We start from the raw sequence: 3,246 nt of genomic DNA, 5'->3' as shown, positions 1-3,246 counted from the left end.
TGCCAACCATGACCTCGCATTGTCGGCCCATGTTCATCTTGGAGTCAATAATGACTCCAAGATCCCTTTCTGCCTCCGTGCTCTCAAGAAGGGAGTTTCCCATCTTATAAGTGTGCTGCTGGTTACTACTGCCCATGTGCAGCACCCTGCACTTGTGAGTGTTGAAGCGCATCCTGTTTCTGCTAGCCCACCCCTGTAACCTATCCAGGTCTTGCTGCAGTCTTTCCCTCCCTACTAGCGTGCTCACCTCACCCCAAATTTTGGTATCATCAGCGAATTTAAACAGGTTGCTTCTCACCCCATCGTCCAAATTGCTGATAAAGAAATTGAACAGCGCAGGCCCCAGGACCGAGCCCTGGGGGACTCCGCTGCCCACCTCCCCCCAGGTCGAATATGACCCGTCCACCACCACCCTCTGAATGCGACCCCTCAGCCAATCTGCAATCCATCTGACTGTGTAGGCATCTATGCCACAGTCACCTAGTTTTTTAATCTCTCAGGGTCTTTGGGTTGAAACACTTGAGGAGACTTCCCCAGTCAACCATGGGAGCCCCGGTTTGTCCTTTGGAGGACTTGTGGGAAGGTATTGGAGGACTTAACAGCACCTGAGTGGTTGTTCTGCATATATCTTTGCTGCAAAACCAGCAGGTTTCAGCCCAACTTAGACCAGAGCTCAGATTATATAGCCCACGAGTTATCTCCAAACCTGAGTTAGCACCTTTTCTGTGTGGGCTGTAGTGACATTGGCATCCTCATTGCAGACTCCAGTCGTAATTCCCATGCTAGTGGGGAGTGGTGAATGCTCCCCTGGGTGCATCTCATCTCAAAATCAAGCCTCGAGTCGTATGCTTGTGTTGAATCCAGGGGTCACCTCTGTAGGGTCTTGACCTGGGAGAAAGTGAGACTGGTCTTGCAAATGCCTGGTCTGTGTCCAGAACAGGCCTGGGAGAAGTTGGCGATGGATCTAGCTCTTCTCCCTCGTCACTAGGGTGGACCTGAAGCTGCAGGCCACTCGTTTCCTAAGCAAGGCGTTGCGGAGAGCACGGTTGTGCTGGCAGCTTCCCGGAGCCTTGTCTGGACCAGGTTTCCGTTGCTAGGATGGTTGGAGCGGAGTCGGTGGTAGCAACAGTGGGAAGGTTCAGCGAGAGAATTACATTGCTGCAGACAGGGCCTCGAGTGACTCAGTGCAGGAATTGGATCCATGCATGAACTCACTGGCCCTCTCAGCCCACAGGATGACTTCACCGTGGGGCCAGGCCCAAAGGGAAAAATCCCACCCTGGAAACCCAACCTCAGGAATGCCAATGGGTGTGGCGTCTCCGTTCCCCCCTCCGGAGGGTTTCTCCTTGGCTGGAGCAATTGTAGGAACTCACAGGCTTGTGATGCATGATCGCCACCTCTTTCAGGGAGTGACAATGGCATGCTAGCAACTTGCCTAGGAAATGGGTAGGTGGAAGGGTCATCTTCTGGCAGCGAAAGGGTTCAGCCCTATGAGACGTCCAGGCTCGGGTGCACAATGTGATGGATGGTCCCTCCTCCCCCCTAAGACGCGCGGTGTCCCACAAGTGGAGACGCAGTGCCACTGTGCCGGTGCAAAGTTCCTGTAGATCGCTGGCTTTCGGGGTAACCTTTGCAACGACTCTGACCCAGCAGATCTCTCTCCTTCCTCCCAGAATGGATCTCGCTCCAAGAGTGATTAAGAGATCAACAGGAGCATGGTGCACAGCTGCACAACTGGCTTAGTGACGACAGGAGGTGCAAGGAACTGGGAGAAGTTGATGGAGGGGCTAGGATTACAGGAAGGGGAGCCCAGGTGCAATGTTCGCTGCCCCCAAGATGCAGAGATGGAGTCAGCGAGGGATTTTTTTTCCTTCCTGTTGCTACAGGTGTCAGGATGTATTTTCCACCTTCCTCCGCTGCGCTGGGTGCTGGCTGCAGCCCAGGCTGGGGGTTTTGCCTGGGGTGTGCCCGAGACTAAACCTGGAGGTTCCTGGCAGAGGCTTAGCAAGGCAGCAATAAGCCGTGGGGCAGCCCCGACCCCCATTGCCCCTTTTGAACAGCACTTGCACAGGCAGTGCCCAAGCCCAGTCACTTCCCCCCTCAGTTATATGACTGGTTCCTTGATGGAGGGTCTCGTCCCCCTGCTCAGGGCCAGCCCCATCTCTGCATTTGGGATCAGGAAGGAGTGGTACCCTGTGGTCGGATCAGGATGAATTTGGGGGCTCTAGCCCTCTGTAGCCCTCTTCCTTGGCTCTCCTGAGTGTGTTTGAACCACCCCTGCAGCAGTGGCAGGACATGGCCCGTGCCCTAATCCCCCTGCTTTGCCTGTTGGCAGCTCAGGGTGTTGTTGGTGGCTTCGGGCAACGTGCCTTGCATCTGTACAGCGGGGCTGACCGTGCAGGTGCAGGACTGGGTTAGACGAGCCCTTGTAGGGGCTGCTGTGTTTAAAGGTGCAGAGGGCTGGACAAGGTGACCTCTGAGGGGGCGAGGTCCCATCCCAGGACTGCCCCCCCTTGTGATGGGTGCTGCATCTCCTGGCAGCCAGGACATGGTGGGCGCGAGGAGGCTGCTCAGAGCATTGGGCATGAAGGCGATTGGGTGAGGACAGACGCCCCGGGGTTTGCCTCCGGGGATGCCTCGCGCTCTCACCGAAGCTGGAAAGTGAAAGTCAGCATTTCTGGGCCTTAAGGACCTGGAAGGAGCCCAGCCGTGGGACGCTGGGTCCCATCCAGAAGTGGCACTCCGCCGTGTCTGTATGTTTTTCCACTTTCCTTGGAGCGCGGGACCTGTGCGCAGCCAAGCCACGGTGCTCAGGTGACTGCTGAGCCCGGGTTTCCATCTGACTCATGAGAAAACATATAGGCACTCTGCTGCCTTGATGGAAACGCTGCATCAGCTGAGTCGCGGCCACCGGTTCGGGGCCAGCCCTGGCAGGGAGGGCGCAGAAGACAGCAGCATCTACCTGATGTCTCTGCAACTTCGGTTACTACGGTTGGGCGGGCTCATCCCTGCGAGGCTCCGTGTCCTGTTCATCCGCCAGCTCTGCTGGCACGTAGGAGTGACTGGGCTGCGCAAGCCGGTCCTCGCATCTCCGAGGGGCGATTTGGGGGAGTCTGCAGGGCTTCTGCTGCTTTGGCCCCAAGGGCGGTCACCTCAGCCCTTTTTGCTGGTACAAAGATGCCTTGAAAAGCCTCCAGTGAGCGATTCCTCCCGCCACCCGTCCCTCCTGCAGCCCTGCTCCTTTCC

The sequence above is a fragment of the Gavialis gangeticus genome, unplaced genomic scaffold (assembly GCF_001723915.1).
Source record: "Gavialis gangeticus isolate Ggan-Ray unplaced genomic scaffold, GavGan_comp1, whole genome shotgun sequence".
Classification (NCBI taxonomy): domain Eukaryota; kingdom Metazoa; phylum Chordata; order Crocodylia; family Gavialidae; genus Gavialis; species Gavialis gangeticus.
Note: the sequence above shows the minus strand (reverse complement) of the source record.